Genomic DNA, 13,329 nt, shown 5'->3' on the forward strand with positions numbered 1-13,329 from the left:
CTGACTCTCCACGACCCCCTGGACTGCAGCATGTCAGGCTTCCCTGTCCCTCACCATCTCCCAGAGTTTGCCCAAGTTCATGTCCATTGAGTCGGTGATGCCATCCAACCATCTCATCCTCTGTCTCCCTCTTCTCCTCTACCTTCAAGCTGTTCCTCTACATATGACAAATATAAGGCCAACAACCAACCCCCCACCCATGCAAGGGTCTTGGGGGCTTCATGATCACGCAGCTCAAAGTCCTAGGTGGGATATTTTTTCCCCTTACGTAGAGACGCTTGAGCTTGACAACAGACCACCTCTGAAGGAGACCCTCCTCAAATGGGGGGTGTTTCTGTGGGCCCCATCTCCCCTTTCATCCCATTCCGTGGTTTCTGAAGAAACCAGGAAGCAGTTCCCCCAGCAGTCACATCCAGAGTGCTAAAGTCCCCAGCAGTCTCATCTGAATGGAGGCTGAGGGGCGGCCTAGGGCACAGAGGCTCTGGGCCCAATCTCCTAGATTTAGCTGAGTGTGACTTCCTCACGAGGCCTGATCTAACCCTGCAGCGAGGGCAAGGCTCTCACCTTTGTGATCTCACAGTCTGGAACCTGCAGCCATTTGTCATGTCTGAGGATTTAGTACATCTAGTGTTGAATTCCTTCCTCCCCTCCTTTACCTCCTTCCAGCAGACTTACAATTTCCCTGGAGATGAAAGTATAATTTAAAAAATAACTTATTTTCCCAGTCTTTCTCTATAGCTCCAGGAAATATCCTCAGATCAAAACACACAGGTCCTGGAAGGTAATGATTAGGAGGGGGCTTGATGGGGACGCTGGTTGCTGATAATGTTGTGTGTCTTGACCTGGGTGGTGATTACCTGGGTGTGTTCATTTTGAGATGATTCATTCGCCTCTATACGTATAATGCGTGCTCTCTTCTGAATGCATGTGCTACTTCAATGGAAGTTTAAATTTGAAAACTAGCACAGGGTGAGAGGGAAGCCTTTAACTGGAGACCTGCTGTCTGGACAAGAAATCTTTCCAGCTCTTTTTTCTGGTTCTCACCTATTAATACAGTTGCTATTGGGCTGCTGGAGCTGCCACAGTTTCAAAGATGCGAGGATGAAGGCTGGCACTGTCTCCCTGCTTCCAGGAAGAAATCTGTATTGACAGCATAGTTGTCTTTAATTTCATGCTGCCCCTTCTAAGACTCTAGGCAGACTCACCCTCCTGGAATATGGTGAGGAGGTCCTTAGATAAGGGGCAAGGTGGTTGTGAGCTCACAGTCTGAGACGCACCAAACTATGGTGATGACAAGAGGTGGGTTATGCAAAGGAGGAGCAGAGGACCTAAGTGTTCAGAGGCGGACAGACAAACCTGTGTTGAAACTCTGACTCTGCCACTTGGTAGCCATGTGACCTTGGGAAAATGAGATGAACTTGCTAATCTTCAATTTCTGCATCTGTAAAATGGGGCTAATGACAGTGTTGATTGCTGTAGGAATCAACCTGTACTGCATATAAAGGGTTTTGCCCAGGGCCTGCAAAAATATAAGCACCCATTAATGACCATATGTTATAATCCAGTCCAACCCCCTCACTTATGTGAGACGAGTAAGACCTAGAGAAGGGAGTACCTTGTTGAAGGTCACAGAGCCAGGATGTGACAATGACAAGGACTGTCAGTCTGGTGCCTCCTTAAGGGCACAGGCGACATGGCTGGGGACAACCTGGGGAACAAGAGGGTCCTGCCTTCCTGGGAGATGGTGGGTGGAGAGACACCAAACTATGATGATGACAAGCAGGAGATGAGTTATACAAGGGAGAAGCAGGGGACCTAAGAGAAAGGAAGAGCCCAGAAAGAGCCTATGGGGAGGCGCTAGGGTGAGGTGGGCACAGCACAGGGAATAGAACAATAAAGAGGCCAGTGTAGTCAAAGCACAGGGAGCCAGGGGAGTGCACAAGACCTCCTCAACCTGCTGGGAACTGTGGACTTTACCCTAAGGGATGTGAGAAGCCACCACAGGATTGCAAGCTGGGAAGTGATCTAATGAGATTTGCTCTTTGGAAAGGAGCTCTGAGTGAGCCCAGATCCAAAGGCAGCAATGGGTACAGGGTGGAATCCTGTAGCCTCATACAACTCCCGTGGTCGCAGCAGCAGGTCCCCTTAGGGGCCGGAGCATCTTCACTGGACAGATGGGGGAACCGAGGACCAGAGAGGGACAGTGACTTGGCAAGCGTAACACAGCAGCTTAGAGGCAGAGATGATAGGTCTGCTTCCCCTGTCTCCAGGAACAGTCCCTGCTGCACCCACAGTCATCCCTGACTTGCATGGAGGTCTCACTCATTTGCATGAAAGTCTTTTAACCCCAAACAGATCAATGGACTCTTAAGTAGGAAAGAACATGTTTTAGGTCTAGAGGCACAAAACACATCTTTGCAGAACGTAGGCATTTAGGTGCATGGCCTTTTATGCGGGCCCTCGATCTGTTCCCTAGTCACTCAGTTCTTCCTTCCTCTTCTTCATTTACAGTATCTTGGGGCCCAACCTCATCCTGGCTGCATCAGCAGACCTGTTTAAGTAGAAACTGGGAAGGAGTGTGGCCATGGGCACGATTCCAGCCTGGAGTCAGCTTCCTCACCCCTATCTATGGCTGAGTCTGGACATTCCCAAGGATTGGTCCTCAACTGGTCCCCGCAGATGGATGATATCATGGGCCTTTGAAATAAGAGGAAAACTCCTGCTAGGCTGGAAATTAAGATGATTCAAAGCCAGATGGCAGAGCTTCCAAACAGAGAGGGTAGGACAAGTCATCCAAACACACCAAGCTGAGAAGTTGGCTGGGCCTTCAGGGATGAAGCTGTTGGGGTTGCTGTGGAAGCAGGGCCCAGGGTGGACTTCACAGCTGGGGCTCCTCTGTGGGTATAGACTGGGGTCAGCGTTGGGGCCTTGCCCCCTTCTCCCGTGCAATTCCAGTTTGACCACAGGAAGAATCTTTGGCTTTCTCTGAGAAGTGGATTTCCAGGTCCTGGCCCTGCTTGAATCTGTACTTATGGAGGGAAGGACTTAGGATGGGAAATTAACACCCAGTGACCACCTGCCACATACCAGCACTGTGCTGGGGACCATGCGTATAATGGCCCAGTGTGCAGCAAGGTTCAACCAGTGGCTCTTTAGGCCACAGGGGACAAGACCAGCCTGGGCGTATAGGGAAACCTCTTCCCTTGAAGGGAAGGGGTATTCCCATAGCTGATCACCCTGGAGGTGCAGGAAATGCGATGAGGCTCTGGACTGGCTGAGGGATGAAGGAGAGGTGTTCTTCACCATGGAAAACTGCATCAGACCTGCTGTATGGAGAGGCCATGAGGGGTCTGGGGGTCAGTGGGCTGCCCTCAGCTACATGGACACCATCCAGGAGCCAGAGAGCACCTCGCCACCACTGTTTACCATGGTGGAAGCCACAGCAGCTCAAGGAAACAGCAAGTTTTGGTGATAATCAACATTTATGTGATGCTCAAGGGGGCATGACTGAGTATCTGCCTCTCCTCTGAGAAGTGGGAGCAACCCAGACTGACCTTGAGTTGAGGCAAGCACTTCCTCTTCGCCCCTGGGCTCTCAGAGAAGGCCAGCGGTGATGATAGCTGAGCCAGCCAAGCGGTTAATGACCTCACACAGGGCAAGAATAACCCAGACTGTGAAGGACTTCCCTGGGAGTCCAGCAGTTAAGACTCTGGGCTTCCACTGCAGGGGCAATGGGTTCAATCCCTGGTCAGGGAACTAAGATCCAGCATGCTGTACTGCACGGCCGAAAAATTAACAAAAAAATAACCCAGCCTGTGGTGTGGGGACAAAAGGGTACCATGGGATGGCAGAACCCCTGAGATTCCCTCTGGACCACATGTAAAGCAATACACTGGAGAACCCCTCAGAAATAGTTGGGGGACACTGCCGCAAGGGCTAATGTCCAATAAAGTAACTCAGACCATAATGGTTGACATAAGAGGAAACATAACTCTATCCTGGACTGAGTTTAGGGACATACAGATTATCTATTACCTCACTATTTTTTTTTCACTGCAGTAACCTTTTAAGGCAAACAGACCTAATTCTTATCGCCACTTTATAGACAAAGAAACTAATATTCTGAGTGATCTCCAGCTTTTAGATTTCAGAAATGAGCAAGTTGAAAAACACTGGAGGAGCACACTGGCTTGCTCACTTTTATTTAGTATTCCTAAATTAGGAATGTAAAACCTTCAAATTGCTAACATCTCCATTCACTATTGTTTTTCAGGTAAAAGAAAGGATCTTGTCAACAATGAAGCAGATAAGCTAATGAGTGTAAAGGCTGGTTTTTTAAACTTAATAGAGTTATAGTGTTGAAGATTTAATTGAATATCCTTCTCACCACCTTGAAGACCTGTGAGACGTGGCCCTGTACTTGTCATTTGGAGTGACAAATGTGGAGTCAAGTTGGGATTTCCAGGGACTGAGTGACTCACCTAGCCAAAAAGAGGCAGAACTAGCTGTGCTGTCTTGTGTTCAGGGCAGAGGGGACCTACAGATGCTCTCTGGGGGTGCTCCAGGGCCTTGTCTGACTGTCCTGTCCACTGGCCTCTTGGATGAGCTCAACCATTGGGCTGAGAAATCAACAAGTAACGCCAGCGTGGAGGAGTTTGCTGAACTCAGCACGGCATGGTTTCCTCTGCACCAAGTAGGGCACCTAACAATCCAAACCTTGCCAGGACACAAGTAGCTAAAGAAGAAGGCAGCCCAAGTCTCCAATATGGTCAGGCCATACAGGATGCTGGTTCTCTTGCTGTCCGTATATCCCCTGCTTGGCCAGCCCCAGGCTCCACTCATTCGACTGACCTTCCCTTCTAATCATGGAACCTAATCAGTAAATGCCTACATACTTGCCCCCAGGCCCCAGCTAGTGACTGTTCTAATCTTTAGATCACAACATCTCCAGTTTGATAGCTTATCAAAAGGGTAGTGAGGGGCGTGCTTCTCTTCTGGTTTCCCTGGTAACTGACAGCCAATCTGATGTCAATTTCCCCTATATCTGGTAGCTCCTCCATCCACCCTCCCCACTGGAAGCGAAGACAACTGCCAAGTCCTGCTGGCCATCTGCCGCACACAATGAGGTGTTGCTCCAGGACCTTGGTTCAAACATGTAAGGTCCCCCATCCATTAAACCGTGGATGTCTCTGTCCCTGACTCTGGGCTTCTGCTTCCGTCTTGATGCTGGGCAAGTACAGGGCTTGCAGGCCTCTGGGGTGAAGCCCAATATCTCTCTTTTCTCTTTTAGGAAAACACATTTTTGAACCTTCATCCCCCAGCTGTTGCCATGAGGTTTTCTGCTTCCTGGACACCCTGCTTGGTGGAAACACCAAACCATTCTCTCTCCCTAGCTGTCCTTGGTCAATGGGCTTAGACGGATCTCAGAACAAGACCACCTATGGTTCCCCCAAATCCAAGGCATTCTTGCCTCAGAGAATCACAAAATATTAACACTGCAACAAACTTAAAGGATAATTTAATCCAACACCTCCCATTTTGTGTATAAAAGGCAAAGAAAGCAGCTACTAAAACCCAGGTCATCTAACTTTTAGCCGGGGCCAGGCTATCATAATTGACAAACCACAGAGGAACTTAGGCTGGAGTCTAGGCCTCCTCCATCCTAATTGTGAGACCATGGGTGAACCTTCACTTCTCTGAACTTCAATGTTTTCAACTGAAAACATGCAAAATACATACCAGTCTCCAGGGGTCCCTCAGGGGTTAACTAGGCCATGTTGTCCATCCAGTGCCCAGTCCATAGTTCCTTTTGGGCAGCTTACTAACTTCTTTAAGGCTCAGTGGTTCCATCTGTTAAGTGGGGATAATAATTGGATTACAGGAGCTAATGCCTGTATGTAAAAGGTTTAGCCCAGTGCTTAGCAAGCGGTACATGGAAGCAATTATTACTAGCACATTAGCATTATCAGCCCCTTCTCTCTGTATGTGTAGATTCCCCAGGTGGCTTCCTGACCATTTGGTTGCAGGAAGTCCTCAGTGGGCATCCATGCAAGTCTCTGGATACTAGACGTGCGCTGTTGTGGACGGAATTCCTGGACCTCAAACCCTGACTTGCCAGGGGCTGCCCGGGGCCTCAGAGTCATAGACCATCATCAGCGCAAAGGATGGTTTTCCCAAGATGGGGAATCCATCGCTAGACTCCAACAATCTGGTCTCCTGTTCTGGAGGATTTAGGCAGACCAGTGGGGCATTACTGTCAAAGAATCAGGTCAATGAGCTTCAAAAAGACTCAAATCAGCCTGCTGCCAAGCCAGCCAGCCGTTTCACCGGGAGTGGTGGAGCCACCCCCAACTTTGAGAAGGAGAGGACTGAGTTTAAGCACTAACTTTGCCACTAACCAGTAGCCCTACTCAAAGCCTCAATTTCCTCAGCTGGAAAATGAGGACTATCAACCCTCTCCTTAATAAATGCTGTGAAAATTAAACTGAAAGCTGATGACTCCTCAGTTTAGTGCATGGCACACTGCCATTATTTAATGAGGACCCCGTTAAAGCATAGAGCACCCAGGCCAGGGACATCCCTGAGAGACTAGCTGCTGTGCACGATACAGTCCCCTGAAAATAGGTCGTTTGAATTCAGATCCTGACTCCGCCTCTCTACTAAGCTAGTTAACCTTTCTGTGCCTCAGTTTCTCTATCTGTGAATGGAGATAATAATAGTACCTACCTCAATGAGCTTATGATGATGGCTAAATTTTTAAAGTACTTAGAACAGTGCCAGGCACATACTAAGTGCTCAATAAATGTTGGCTATTCATAATAGAACTAAGTGATTTCTCATCAGCTTAAAATGCACTCCGGAAATGTGAATTTCAGGAACTCATTATCGCCCTGCCTTTCTGAAATGACAGATGGGCAGAAGGCATGAGACCCACAGCTTTCTCCTGCATCAGTTCCTTCCCAAGCGAAGGAGCTCCACTTTCTGACAACAATTGCCACTCCTAGGATGCCTGCCATGTGCCTGCTGCTTTACAGATTTTATCCCCGATCCTTATGATAGCCCTTTAAAGTAGGCATTGTTATCCCCATTCTGTGTGATGCTAGTGGTAAAGAACCCACCTACCAATGCAGGAAACATAAGAGACATGGGTTTGATCCCTGGGTAGGGAAGATCCCCTGGAGGAGGGCATGGCAACCCACTCCAGTATTCTTGCCTGGAGAGTCCCATGGACAGAGGAGCCTGGTGGGGGACAGTCCACAGGGTGAAAAAGAGTTGGACACAACTGAGACGATTTGCCACTCACGTATGCATCCCCATTTTACAGATAAGGAAGTTGAGGTTTAGACAGGTGAAGTGGCTTGCTCAGGGGAGCCCAGTGGGCAGGGACAGAAGCAGGATTGAACACCAGTCTGTCTGGCTCCACAGCCACAGCTGCCTTGCTTACCTCAGCAGAGTGGGGCTCTGGGTCTCTTTTGTGGGTGTGGGTGTGCCGGCTAGTTCCTCAGCATCATTCAGCTCCACTGGGCTGGCTGAGGCGGTTGATATTTTAAAAACTGGAGGGTAGGGAGAAAAGAAAAAAAAAACAAAACTCTAAAAACAATAAACGGTGATTCAGACTGAGTCTTAACTCAGGCGGTTACGGGAAACTGGCGGGAAGCAACAGCCTTAGTCACTGAGGAATGGCTGAGCCCCTGACTCATGGGCAGCAGGTCACGCTGCTCGGGACAGAAGCCAGCACTGCTTTCAGTGCCAGAAAGGCAGGAAAAAGCTCTGGCCAGAGGGCTTAGAGGGGCTGGGTGGGATGGTCGTGGTGCCGCAGAGCAGGAGATGAAAGGAATGATGACCTGGAGTAAGAGATGCTTTGTAAGGGAGGGACCGGGCTTGCCCTGGCTTCTGGAACAACATCTAAACTCCCAAGTCGGACGCTCCTGCCCCTGTCCATAGCCTCCCCCATCTTTCTCAGCCTGATTTCCTTCTATTCTCACTGAAACATTGCACACTCCAGTCAACTGGGATGGTCCACCATCCCTCGGATGCCCTCTTGCTCCCTTTAATGCCTGGAATGTTCTTGCCTCTTGTTCCCTTCCAGCCCTTGGGTCCACTGTTTGCCTCTTCTTCACTGGGCCTCCTCTCCTGCCTCCAGCTCCAAATTCAGGCCTTGGCTCCTCAAATATTTGTAGAGCACATAGTATACTAAATTCCACGGTAATTGCTAGAAATACAAAGATGGGTTAGGTACAGTCCCCGTTTTCTGGAAGCTCACGTCTTGTATCTCCTTCAGTGAGGAACCAGATGTATACACATAAAAGGAGAGTAATCTCCACATAAGAAGAGTTCTGATATGGGTAAACCCACTCTGGGAAGCAGGGGAGGCTTCCTGGAGGAGGGGATGTTTGAGTTGAATCTTGCAATGTAGAAATTAGGAGATGGTGAGTTGGGAAAGCATATAAAATAATCTGTCTTCTAAACTATCAAAAATAAAAATTCAGGCAAGTAATAGAAGTTTTTTGACAAAAAAAAAAAAAAAAGGTGGGGGGGAGAAATGGAGGAAAAAACCCAGAGAAGCAAAATAACAGTCTCTCTAAATCCCGTCAAAAATTTGGAGCAATTCCTGCCAGCCATCCCTCTGTGTATTTCTATGTGTGTAGACATATACATTTAAAAAGTACTGAAAGATGTTAATCTGTTCTCTAGTCTGCTTTTTACATTTAGCAACATGGGATCTTTTCATGTCAGTATATACCAGTCAACATAATACAGAGGTCATGACTTATCTGCCCCGAGAGAGGTTCTGTTTGGCTCCTGTTCAAAGTCTGCACTTGCACGCCTAGTGCTCTGGACTATGGGAGCTTTTTCTTCCCAAGGAGCGTTTTCCTTGTCTTAAATGCGAATGAGATCTGCTCCTTTGTTTACATCGCATGCCTGGCTGGTCCAGGCTCTGACATAGGAGCCCCTGATCCTGAACATTCGTATGGTTATGTCATATTCTAGACCATGAAGCACCTTGAATTCCCTGGCATCTTATCTGCACTTCTCTTTTGACACTGCCAGTTTCTACTGAAAACAGTCATTAATTGTGTAGCTGCCTTCTGTCCTCTGGGGTGGGCTCCTCAGATACAGGCTCCACACCTGACATTTCTCTCTCTCCTCATCTCTCCTTCTGACTCGCAGAATCCAGCACTGCTCCATGGTGACTCTTGCTCAAAAAGTAGTCACTAAGCATTTGACAAAGGGACGGAGAAGAAAAATACAGGGTCACGGCTTGACCTCTCCTAATTCAAGTGAGCTGCCCTCCCCCTTCTCCCAACCCAGATCCTGTAGCTGGTGGAGGACAGGGGCCCCAGAGTAAGCCTTCCCCTGGTTCACGCCTGGTTCCACCACTTAGCAGGCTCTGCAAGTTCCTAAATCTCTCCAGCTTTCAACTTCTCTTGTGCAAAGTGATCACACTAACTGTACCTATCTCTCCAGGTTGCTGTGAGGTTCAATCCTACACAAAAAGACCTTCTAAGAGACTCTGTCACACCATCACAACTGTTAGCTACTGTTTTTACTCCTGATGCTCCCTCCCAGCATCAGGGTCTTTTCCAAATGAGTCAACTCTTCACATAAGGTGGCCAAAGTACTGGAGTTTCAGCTTCAGCATCAGTCCTTCCAATGAACACCCACGACTGGTCTCCTTTATGAGGGACTGGTTGGATCTCCTTGCAGTCCAAGGGACTCTCAACAGTCTTCTCCAACACCACAGTTCAAAAGCATCAATTCTTCGGCGCTCAGCTTTCTTCACAGTCCAACTCTCACATCCATACGTGACCACTGGAAAAACCATAGCCTTGACTAGATGGACCTTTGTTGGCAAAGTAATATCTCTGCTTTTCAATATGCTATCTAGGTTGGTCATAACTTTCCTTCCAAGGAGTAAGCGTCTTTTCATTTCATGGCTGCAATCACCATCTGCAGTGATTTTGGAGCCCCAAAAAATAAAGTCTGACACTGTTTCCACTGTTTCCCCATCTATTTCCCATGAAGTAATGGGACCAGATGCCATGATCTTAGTTTTCTGAATGTTGAGCTTTAAGCCAACTTTTTCACTCTCCTCTTTCACTTTCATCAAGAGGCTTTTTAGTTCCTCTTCACTTTCTGCCATAAGGGTGGTGTCATCTGCATATCTGAGGTTATTGATATTTCTTCTGGCAATCTTGATTCCAGCTTGTGCTTCTTCCAGTCCAGCGTTTCTCATGATGTACTCTGCATGTAAGTTAAATAAGCAGGGTGACCATATACAGCCTTGACGTACTCCTTTTCCTATTGGGAACCAGTCTGTTGTTCTATGTCCAGTTCTAACTGTTGCTTCCTGACCTGCATACAGGTTTCTCAAGAGGCAGGTCAGGTGGTCTGGTATTCCCATCTCTTTCAGAATTTTCCATAGTTTATTGTGATCTACACAGTCAAAGGCTTTGGCATAGTCAATAAAGCAGAAATAGATGTTTTTCTGGAACTCTCTTGCTTTTTCGATGATCCAGAGGATGTTGGCAATTTGATCTCTGGTTCCTCTGCCTTTCCTAAAACCAGCTTGAACATCTGGAAGTTCATGGTTCACGTATTACATATACATATATCCACTCCTCCTCAGATTTTTCTCCTATATAAGCCATTACAGATAGGAAATATTTTAGGCTTTGCAGACCATATGGTCTCTGCTGTCACTATTCAACACACTAGTAGCACAGAAGCAGCTATAGACAATGTAGGAATGAAAGGTCATGGCTATGCGCCAATAAAACTTTATTTACAAAAACAGGTGGCAGGCCAGATGTGGCCCAAGGGCCATGTTTGACGGACCCTTGGGTAGACCAGTTACACCTTCATGGAGTCAGGGCCTGTGGGTTTTCTCTGCTCTGTACTCCTGAGAAACTCCTTTCTTGCCCTGAAAGCTCAGAGTCTTCATCTATCCATTGAGGAGATTAAGACAGATCATGTTTAAGAACCATTCTGTCTCTAAAGTGCAATACTTCTGTGCTTAGTAAGCTGTGTGACATTGGGCAACTCTGTTCTCTCCAGGTCAGTTCTCTCCTCTGTAAAGCAAAGGAGCTCCATCAACCGTTGAGCCTGGACCACGTGCCCAGGGGGAGACTTTGGGCTGGGCAGGCCCTGAGTTTGCTACATAAGTCATGAACTAGTGGCTCAGTGGTAAGAATATGCCTGCCAATGCAGGAGATGCGGGTTTGATCCCTAGGTTGGGAAGATTCCCTGGAGAAGTAAATGGCTATGAACTCCAATATTTTTGCCTGGAAAATCCCACGGACAGAGGAACCTGGTGGGTTACAGTCCATGGGGTCGCAAAGGAGTTGGACACAACTGAGCGACTAAACAAGTCACAGACACTTGGGTACCCAGAGCAACCTCAGATGCTGCCCCGTACCCCTTGCTGCCCTCCTCCCCACTGCCTGGGACCCCTGTAATCTGTCCCCGAGGGCCTGGTCGATGTTCAGCCCCACACTGCGATGCAGCCAGGTTACTCTTGCCTGAATGGCTTGCTGGGAACTCCTTCCATAGCTGGAGTGTCACAGTTCATGTCTGACTACGCCAAGTACCCAGGGCAGCTTCTCTGCAAAGTGCCAGTAGCCAGGCCGGCTGGGTGTGGCGTCACCACGGACCGGACCAGACCACAGCGTGCCTCGGAGGCCAGTGGGGTCACAGAATTCCCTGCTCTGTGAGGCCGATCTTAGAGCCTCTTTGTAGCCGGAAGCCTTCATTCTGCCCTTCAGACGTGCTGCGTCCTCTCCTGGCGTGCTTCCTAGGCACACACACGCGCGCACACACACACACGCATACTCACGCGCGCACACACGCGCACACAATCACCCTGTGTCTTTACGGCCTAGGAAATGTCTTAAAGATCTAAGGAGAGTCAGGAAGCTCTCCAGACCCAACCAAATGCTGCTTTTATCCCTATAAAAAAGAAAACCAGCTGCTCCAGCCTGACCCATAACAAGGCAGGCCTTAGAAGATGAATTGAGTCAGCAGTGGGGAACCACGGCACCCTTGTGACCTGACCGCTGGGAGACAGGACGGGGCCAGGCTCAGCTCATCAGGAGCTGAGGTGCCAATGGCAATGACACGACCATCAGCCTGGGCAATTCTCCCTAGCAGATGCCTCCACCCCACAGAGCGCGTGACTTCCCATCTTCCCTGGGGTATTGGGATAACAAAGGCTGTGTCCCAGCACCATTGTACAGCTGGGGAAGGCCGGAAACCAAGCCGCAGGAAACGGGTTGCTATGGTTTCCTTGAGCGTAATGCCATAGAAATCGCTTTCTAAAAAAAAAAAAATAAGGTTTCTGTTTTTTTCTTTTTTTTTTTTCAGGGAGACGTAAGGGGGGAAACATTTATTTCAATGTTTACTATAATCCAGGCATTGAACTAGGTTCTAAATGCTCATAGTAAGCCACTGGGTTTGGTGGTAACATCTCCATTTTGCAAATGAAAATATGGAAGCACAGAGAGGCTAGGACACCTGCCCACAGACACCCAGATGGAAGGTGGCAGAGCAGTTTGGAACCCAAGATTGTCACACTCTAGTGCTTGCTTCCTTTTCAGTGTACACACCAGGATTTGGGAGATTATATAATCCAGATTATTCTTACCATTGAGGCTCCGGAGCGAGGGGTAGGAGAGAGGAGCAAGGGGACAGGGAAGGAGCTAAATCAGAAATTAGAGAGTGGAGAGAACTTCCCTGGCGGCCCAGTGGTTAAGATTCTGTACTTCCACCACAGGAGGAATAGGTTCGATCCCTGTTTGGGGAACTAATATTTCACATGGTGCCCCTAGGTGTAGCCAAAAATTAAAAATGAAAGAACTTAGGGAGCTGAGGAGTGAGGTCCCTGGTAGCTTCTGATGTGCAAGCGAGCACCAGGCTCCCCAGGCTCTCAGGGTGGGTGGAGGGATCGCAGGATTTGGTAGGGAAGGGCCTGAGGTTAAGGGCCACCGTCCCTACTCTCAGTTTGAGCCTGTTTTCACATCTGTAAAAATGGGCATAATAAACTTACCTGCCTCATAGGGTTTTTATAAAGGTTAAGTAAAATCATCCATGTCAAATGTGTGACACAGAGTAAGCACAGAGTGAACGTAAGCATTCTGGCTATTGTTATCAATCATTACTAATTATGCTATTTGTGAAAAGAAACCTATAAATTATGAATTGCTGTGCAAATATCAACAACTTAAGGGGAACTTGGGGCTAACTTAATGGCAGGACCCTGGAAATGGCTGTGCATGTGGCAACTTCCCCCCTCCAAGCCACATGACTGTACACAGAGGCCCTTAGGCCCTG

At 48.3% G+C, this 13,329-nt stretch overlaps 1 long non-coding RNA gene across 1 annotated transcript; it reads left to right on the forward strand.

The window, feature by feature from the left end:
- Nucleotides 1–365: 365 nt before the first annotated feature.
- Nucleotides 366–5,199, forward strand: LOC133241116 (uncharacterized). Its single transcript, XR_009734521.1, has 2 exons — nucleotides 366–781; nucleotides 4,274–5,199. It is a non-coding gene; the product is annotated as an uncharacterized LOC133241116 (long non-coding RNA).
- Nucleotides 5,200–13,329: the final 8,130 nt, after the last annotated feature.

This window comes from Bos javanicus, chromosome 29 (assembly GCF_032452875.1).
Source record: "Bos javanicus breed banteng chromosome 29, ARS-OSU_banteng_1.0, whole genome shotgun sequence".
NCBI lineage: Eukaryota > Metazoa > Chordata > Mammalia > Artiodactyla > Bovidae > Bos > Bos javanicus.